This window comes from Podarcis liolepis (assembly GCF_965112155.1).
Source record: "Podarcis liolepis genome assembly, chromosome: 2".
NCBI classification, from domain to species: Eukaryota; Metazoa; Chordata; class Lepidosauria; order Squamata; family Lacertidae; genus Podarcis; species Podarcis liolepis.
The window spans coordinates 83,541,431-83,548,975 of record NC_139555.1 but is presented as its reverse complement, the minus strand read 5'-3'; the positions used below and the strand labels follow the sequence as shown (position 1 = coordinate 83,548,975).

The window sequence follows — 7,545 nt, the reverse complement described above, 5'->3', positions numbered from 1 at the left end:
TCACCATTTGGCTGCTGCTCTACTTCATAAAATGGGTTAGGGAGTAGGAAGCAATGGCCTTCCGCAGTAGCCCATATACAGTACAGTGGTACCACGGGTTAAGAACTTAATTCGTTCTGGAGGCCCATTCTTAACCTGAAACTGTTCTTTCAGGTACTCTTTCTGGGTTAGCGGAGTCTAACCTGAAGCGTCTGTAACCTGAAGCGTCTGTAACCCAAGGTACCACTGTATAGAGGAAGCTTACAAAAAGCATAACGTTTTACAAAAAGCAAAAGTTTTAACACGAGTAGGATGTAAATTGCAGCCGTAATATCCCCGCTCCCCTAGTTCCCCTAGTCCCCGCTCCCCTAGTTCATGTGAACTTCATGTGTGGACTGTTCCTATGCTGGGGGAAGAGGGAAACTGAAATATACTCAGAGTCGCAAAGTGATTTCATGCTCTTTATTCAGCTCATAGTGGTGAGGAGGAATGAATCTAAGTCCCCTGACAGTATCTGCTTTATATACATTATTTACACAATGGGCTGCACATGATTGGCTAATTCCGGAATTCTACTGTAAGCCAATCAGGTTGTGGATTCACTTCTATCTGGAGCAGGATTGGGTGGTTCCTGCCAACCAATCATACTGTTGCATTGTTCTAGGACCAATCAGACTGCTAAATTCTGAATCCTATTGTTCTAGGACCAATCAGACTGCTGCAGTTTGGATCCTATTCAACTCAGTACATAACAGAAACTTTGGAAGGAACTTTTAAAGGGGACAAATTTGGAACTCACTTGAAAGAGCATATCTTAAAGGTTTTACAGCCTATATTTCCATGCTTTACTTTGTTGCTTCCATGCTTTGCTTTGTGATTTTAAATCTCTGCTGGAGTTCTCTAACCAAACAGTAGTTGCCCCAAATTTGGATCTTGGCATCCAAGGAAATCTTATTTTTTTCCTCTTTTCTTTTTTGAACCAACACTTTCTAGACATGGGACGAGCAGAAGTGTGAATGAGCCCTAGGAGGGGGAAAGCGATGGTAGATGTTCAAGTAAAGGAGGGATGTAGGAAGAAAAAATGGCAGTGTCAAACAATGGCAAATGTTTGCACAAAGCACTGTGGAACCCTCCCAAGCATTTATCTCCCTGGTTACTTTATTTGTTTTAACTGAAAAGCAGCTTGGAGTTTCATTAGTTTTGTTAACATCAATAGGAAATTTGTTGCGGCCCTTAATCGGAGTAGGGTGCCACACTCAGCCTATCCTGACTTCGTTTCATAGTAGAATACAGAGGAAGAATAAACAGACTCAGGACTTACCAATTATGGCAGGAATGTCTAGATGAAGAATCAGCCAACATTTATTGGGCAATCCCCAGGGAGCACGTCAACAGAATATTACACTCAAGGCTATTTTGTCTCAATGAGTCACTAAAAAGAGGAATCCAGAGATTCTTGCACAGCCCAAACACCTCTGTAAACAGGGACCTTTTCCTGAAATTTACACCCCCAGTTCTGCATCCATCACTTTGCTGGAAATATCACAGTTCAGCAGAGCACTTAATAGCAGATCCCATATTTGTGGGAGGCAGGCAGATTAAAGGCAGCAGGACTGCCTGTCCCTCACGCACATCACAAACACTTGGAAAATTGCATTTAGAACTTGGGAAGGTCATTTCTAAAGAGGGTTACAGTAATGGGGTGAACTGGGATTAACAGGAGATATAACTAAACAAATGGTGGATTACAGTGGCTGAAACCATATATACACTTCCTTGAAAGTTAAACTCAGTGGAATCAGTGGAACTTACTTTCAATAAGCATGTTTAGGATCAGGTATTCAGCAGACATAATATGCTGCTTGAGCTGTATTCTAGCATTGCAGGGGGTTGGACTAGATGACCCTCATGGTCCCTTCCAACTCAACAATTCATGATTCTATTAATAAAAACTCCTGACATCTCCAGTCAATATTTTGCAGGGATTCAAACATGTATTGGGAAACTGGCATTTGAGCAATTAAAGCACTTTGTTACCCTAGTGTAATAAATCCAGTTGTTGTTTTGTGTGTTTGTTTGTTTTTAAACCTTTTTGCAGGTAGGAAAGTGAAAGGGAAATGCATTGTAAAGAGCTCCTGGGTATAGCCTTATAGTAGCCTATGCTAGCACGAACCTGCAATTTTAATGTCATGTTCTTACCATAGGGGTTTCTGCATAGTCACAGCACAGCAAGAATTTTCTTCCAGATCTCACTTTTCCCTTTGAACTTGGACCTGTGCAGTTTTCTTTACTTTAGAAAAGAGTTTCTCTCTCTCTCTCTCTCTCTCTCTCTCTCTCTCTCTCTCTCTTAATACACACAAGAATACATGCACAACCTGTTCCCTTCATGTGCCACCTGCTTAGTTACTTGAGAGCTGACAATTATTTTCTCTCACAGCTGAGCTGTACCAAATGTTTCCTAATACTCAAAAACTTGTAAGGATTGTAGGAGAGAGGGAAGGAGGCAGGCAGGCAGGCGGTTGAAGAAGACCTCAGGGTTTACTCCAGCTGAACCGCCACCCTCTTCACCCACAGAGCCACCTATCACCAATTGCTCTGTGGGAAGGATCCTGATATTGGTATACACATGTCCATATCAATTACTGCAGTTTTCAAATGTTTCTGACATTATTTGTAAGCTGCCTCAGAAAGATTTGTAACCTGAAGAGTGGCGTATACATGTAAATCAGGCAGGGGCTACTTCAGCCCAGACATGGCCTTCCAGCAGTGGTGGCTGATGCCCAATGGGAGCAGAAGTCAAGGAACGCAACAGTAGGTGAAGCCAATGACAGGATACAGGAGCCCCGAGAGTGTAATGTCTTGGCAACCTAAGTAGACAGGAGGGAGTCAACCCAGATTTCCTTTCTGTGTCAAATGGTCATGTGACCCAGCTTCCCATGAGTCCCTTCCTCCTGTGGCTGCTCCCTCCCTCAGCTGCCATGTCTCTTTCTCCTCAGCCGCCATGTCCTGTTGTGACATCACAGGCAGTCCAGAGCCAATGGCAACAGCTGGAGAAGCACCTGAACAGCCTCCCAGTATTCATCTTGTGGGGTGTTGGGGAAGGTGTAATGAACAGTGTATTTCTAAAGATATTTCTTTAGAAATAGAAGCTGGCTGGCTTAAGCCCTGTGGTTCTCTTCATTACTTCCACAGGTGGCCTCGAGAAAAGCCTTCCCATCTTCAGGCATCCTGGAAAGCAAACACAGGCACAGTGAGAGGGATGGATACTATCCAACAGACATCTTTACTGGCTTCTGACTAGCAACTTCATCCCTCGCCTCAGCCTGCCTGCTTCCACCGGCTTCCACCCATGAATGTCCACAGGCTCATCCATTTATCTTGTGTCTGCAGGGTGACCTCCACTGCCCACTGAATGCACCCGAACACACACCATTTGCTTTGACCACATTCAAAACCTCCCAGTCATGCACACAGACACATAACACAGCTGACTTCCACGAAGAACGCCAAGAGACACATTCGCTCGTCAGCCACTCTCAGTTCAATACGCCAATATCCACACAGTTCATGTCAACCAGCTTCTGAAGGTAAATTCCAACCCTCTTACATGTGCAAGCAACAACCTGCTTCAGCCTTGTGCCACCCACTAGCTTCCAAATGTGAACTCCACCAGCTTCCACCCACCAACATCTGTCAGCTTCCACTAGGTCCATTGCCAGGCTCCAGACAGCTTCCAACCATCAGTATCAGCCCCCTCCATGCTGCAATCCCACTCAGCAAGCAAACTTGCTTTCTATCACTCCATAGCAGCTTGCTGCTGGATGATCTCCTCATTCTGTCTATTAATTCCATGTGAAATCCAGGAGTCCTGAATGCCACAGCTGTTACCTCCTGTGCTCTGTTAGGGAAGGGAGAAAGCCTTTCCCCTTGGACCATGTTTATATCCACTCAGTTGCCATGTGCTTTTGTGACATCACAGGCAGTCCACAGCCAATGTCAACAGCTGGAGAGGCATCACTGATGCCTCCTCAGACCACACAATTGTGGGTGCAGTGGGGAAGTAATCCATTCTTTTGCTTGGTTATTATAAAAATTATGTTGTTGTTGTTGCCGCTGCTTTTTATTTTATTATTATTATTACCACCAAATAAATGCCACATTTGCATTCATTGCCCTGCCCACTTTTGCCTGTGACCCTACCCAACTGGCATGTGCCCCCTTCCCCAAGAAAATTTTCCAAAAGAGAAGGCAGTCCTCTGGCTGAAAGGGACTCTTCAGCCCTGCTTGTGTCAATAGAAACAGGCAGGAAATAATGGTCTGCCATAGGCGACTAATCTCCCCAGATTAGAAAACGTCATTCTCAGATTGTCAAAACCTAACAAGGTACATGAAGTGCAATCTTCATGTTAATGAGGGGTATTTTGTCACATGCAATTCAGTGCCATAAAGTTCCTCGTCTTGCTTCTGCTAATTCTGCAGAGGAGGAGGAGGACGCTAAGGGGTGGAAAGGGAATGGGGCATTCCTGTTTGTGCGGACGTGTCATTGTGCACGGATGCTGGCAGAGAACCATAACCATGGCTCATGATTTCAGATGTGTGCTGCTCCAAATAGGAGTCAGTTTATGAGCCGCCCTTGCCCCCCCTGCCCCCCCGTGCTGTCTTAGCTCTATTTCTTCAGAATTCTGTAACTCTTGGCTGTGCAACCAGAAGAAAATGATGCCTAAAGCCAAATGAAAGATTTTGATAGCATGGTTATAAAAATAGTGTTAATTGCACAGTGCCTGATTTACACCTCTCCACTTACTGTTTACTGGATCAGAAGCAAGCAAGCACCCATTAAAACGACCTGAGTGAGGATTTCCCAACCATCCTACAGGCACTTTGGTTTCTAAATCTGCTGACATCCCGTCTCGGACAAGTCCTCACCTATTCCAAGAACTTTGTTTGCCCCACCCCCAAGGTCGCTCATGAGCACTGCAATCCATGCTAGAGAACAGTTTGTATTACTCTTATTATCATGATTATTAAACCTTTCTTAGACCAAGGGTGGCATTCTCATCTGGGCAATGATCTGGGGGCTGCATGACAGTGCAAGCATCCCAGCAAACAAGAGGTGAGTTCGATAACATCCCAGCCGGGCAAAAAGACTTAAGGCACCTGCAGAGTAGAGCATGTGAGCAGTGCCTTTTTTGTAAACCAATACTCCTATCTCAGATCCTCCAAGTGTCCCTATTTTCCAGCATCGTCCAGGATCGGTTTCTGATTTCATCCCAGAATGTCCTGCTTTTCCTTAGAATATCCCTATTTTCACTGGAGAAATGTTGGAGAGTGTGGAGTTGTCCAACCCCAAGCTGTCTGAAGGCAATCCTGTATAGGGATTTTTAAAAAAATGTTTAATGTTTTAATATGTTTCTTCATATGTTGGAAGTTGCCCAGCGTGGCTGGGGCAACCCAGTAAGATGTGTGGTATATAAACAGTAAAATTATCATTATGGAATGGGGTGTCCCTATTTTCATTGGAGAAATGTTGGAGGGTATGCTATCTTGATAGATATGCAGCGTGCGGGTAGAAGGTACGAAATGGCTGTTGTGTTCAGCAAAAAAAGAAAGATGCTGGTACTTCATACCAGGGAGTACTGGTACAAAAAATGCCCTGCCTGTGAGGGATGCGGACTGGGGAGAATCCCGAGGTCCAGACAGAGGGGCTTGGAGGGCCACATTCCCTGTTGTGATTGCACTGTTGAAGTCTTAAGCAGTAGAAGAGATGCAGCCTAAGCACACATTTGGATCCTTCCATGCTGCCTCTCCTTAAACCACATAATAGCTCTGATCCATTTGCTTCTGCCTAGCTGCACAGATCTATAGCTAATTAAATGGCAATACCTCCAAGCTTGCTAACTCCTGTCCGTTCAGTGACCAGGGACTGAATCCCAAGGGGCTGTGCTGATAAGGACCATTAATGTTCTTGTGTGAAGCACCCTGCTTATCTCAATGGGACTTGCACAGGAGGCAATTCCAGGAAAGTGATTAATAAAATGAATTAGAAAACCTGTGTGGGCCCCAGAACTGGAACAGCTTTTGCAGGATGCTGATGGACAGAAACATCAGCAAAGCTCTGCGTAGGAGTGCTTGGTTATAATAGCTGCAGGCGCTGTGGATCAGGCTGAGTCAGAGAGCTCACCCAGAATTACATTTAAAAATGAAAACTACAGAGCAAGACAAACAAGCCATCCATTTCAACTTGAAACAGCAGTAATGATATGCTAAGAGAACTGGCCATGAGGCTATCAACTCACGTCATGCCTAAGAACAAGGCAGTAGCAGCCAGGCACATATAATCAGGAGGAAAACCTATATATAGTTCCATCTAAATAAACTTACTCCTGGGAGATGATGAAAGGAATGGGGGAGAGAAGTTAGAATTGGTAAAAAAGAGAGGCTGAAAATGGCTGGTTGGTTGATTGGTTTAGAAAAAAGCCCTCTGTGGGTGATCAGTTGAGGCTGCCAGCAAGAGCACCCCGTCCCTCCCGGAGCAGCCCGCTAGGCAGGGATAAATAGAGAAGATATAATGGGGTGGTAGAGCAAGAGAGAAAGATAGAAAAGAAGGGGAAATGGAAGGGAAAATGTGTGCACAAGCCACAAGTAGACAGGAATGTCTGCTACCTGACATCATATGACATCAGGTGATTCAAATTTTGAGCCATGGCTACAAAGGGACTTGAATTCAAGCCAGGATGCAAAGGATCTTGGGCAGAAAAGGGATCCAAATTCCAAAAGCGCCAACTTAAATTCAAGCCATGGCCGCATAGGTCAACTCTTTCTTGAACTTTCCAATACCTGACATCATATGATGACAGTCTCAGCTAAGATGAGGCATGGTTTGCCCAAAACAGCCTGCAAAGCCAACCTCCTTCAAGGCCTGTCGGGCCTAATGAGGCCTGTGGGGTGGAGAGATCACTAAGATTACCCTACAGGCCCGATGCAAACTGCTGCTGATGGAAAAATTGCTAAGCAGGCTAACACTCTGAAAAGGGCTTCGAGTGAGTCAAATCAATTAGACGCTGCCACTGAGGCACAATGAGAGGGAAGAAGCAAGTAGCCTGTATCCCAAGCAAAGAAAGCAATTTCCTCTGCTGATTTGATTTGCTGAACGGAGTCGCTAGGAAATTGCGGTGCTCAGAAGCACGGGTCACCATACCGCAGAAAGTCATGAGGGGAAGGCTTCAAAAGGGAACAGAAGGACCCCACGTCTTTATACAAGTAAACAAAGCAAGGGCTATGCAGATCAAACAATTTTTGTGTGTGTGCTTTGGGGGGCGGATTTATGTGGCCAAGCAGGACAAAAATACCCCAAGGGCAAGGGAAGAGTCCAATTAGCAATATCCAGTGGAAAGTGGCCCAGTCAGAACAGTTGTCCGGTTTCAACCAGCACTGAACGGAAACAGCTAACTACTCTCCTCCTAATGGCACGCAATGGTGTCTGAATCTGTGTGCTTACTCTGGTTTATGTCTGAAAGGATGTTCCCCCCACCGCCCATTATTTTAGTACAGCAAACCTGAATAAAG

General features: G+C 45.1%; 1 long non-coding RNA gene across 1 annotated transcript; it reads right to left on the bottom strand.

Annotated features, from left to right (window-relative positions):
• Window positions 1-3,077: 3,077 nt before the first annotated feature.
• LOC310700251 lies at window positions 3,078-4,073 on the bottom strand. The gene is made up of 2 exons (XR_014522533.1): window positions 3,587-4,073; window positions 3,078-3,207 (listed from the first exon to the last, which is right to left on the bottom strand). It is a non-coding gene; the product is annotated as an uncharacterized lncRNA (long non-coding RNA).
• Between the last annotated feature and the right edge of the window lie 3,472 nt (window positions 4,074-7,545).